The 956-nt window shown below is 35.9% G+C and overlaps 1 non-coding gene across 1 annotated transcript; it reads left to right on the forward strand.

The window, feature by feature from the left end:
* The first annotated feature begins 330 nt into the window (after positions 1 to 330).
* LOC112131836 (U6 spliceosomal RNA) lies at positions 331 to 433 on the forward strand. Its single transcript, XR_008514911.1, has one exon. It is a non-coding gene; the product is annotated as a U6 spliceosomal RNA (small nuclear RNA).
* The last annotated feature ends 523 nt before the right edge of the window (positions 434 to 956 follow it).

Genomic DNA, 956 nt, shown 5'->3' on the forward strand with positions numbered 1-956 from the left:
ATTTAGGAGACTCATATACAAATCTGGATTTTAGGCTTTTCTTATGAATCAAATCTGGTGTCCATATCACTGTTTGGTCTTGAGCCCATATCACTGTTTGGTCTGATGAAGTGCCTCAGCCTCCCAAAGTGCTGGGATTACAGGCATGAGCCACTGTGCCTGGCCTAATGACTTGCATTTCTACCTCAAGTTTTAAAAATATTTTCATATTCTACTCACAGGAAGCCATTCAATAGAATTATCTGAATCTCAAGTAGATTTATTGGGTTTATCAGAGCTAAGTCTCATCCATGACTCATGAGTATTCCCATGTAAAGCAGGGTTTTGTGCTTGCTTCAGCAGCAAACATACTAACACTGGAATAATACAGAGAAAATGAGCATTGCTCCTGCATAAGGATGACACACAAATTCATGAAGTGATTCGTATTTTGTGCAGTCCCTGGAAGGTCATTTGACAATTTTCTGACTAGCTCCAAGGAAACAGCATGAGTCAAAGCAAAATGGTTGGCATTTAATATTGAAATTTTGATTTTCACTACAAAAATATTCACATACAGTGATCTATGGAATGAGAATGGAGCTGAGTAAAACATGGGATGTTGTGTGCAAATTTATTGTTAGTATGTATCTCAAAAACGAGAAAATGTCACCTTGCATCTCCTTCATGGAACTTACAAAAAGAGTTTTATCTTTTATGTCAGTTGGAGGTGAACATGGAGATTAAGCATCATTCTAACAAAGATCTAGTGGTTCAGAGTTTGAGTCTATAAAGAAGGATTAGTAGTCCAAGGCAGGTCTTGATATCTATTAGTTTTTTGCCTGTGGTGTGATTGATGAGCTCAGTAACAGTAGACAATTATGTTATCTAATTTAATGAGATAATAGGTTTATAAATAAATGTAGTTACAAACTATGAAATATATGAGATGCCCTAAATTATAAGCCACAAAGAGT

Source organism: Pongo abelii, chromosome 18 (assembly GCF_028885655.2).
Source record: "Pongo abelii isolate AG06213 chromosome 18, NHGRI_mPonAbe1-v2.0_pri, whole genome shotgun sequence".
In the NCBI taxonomy this organism is placed as follows: domain Eukaryota; kingdom Metazoa; phylum Chordata; class Mammalia; order Primates; family Hominidae; genus Pongo; species Pongo abelii.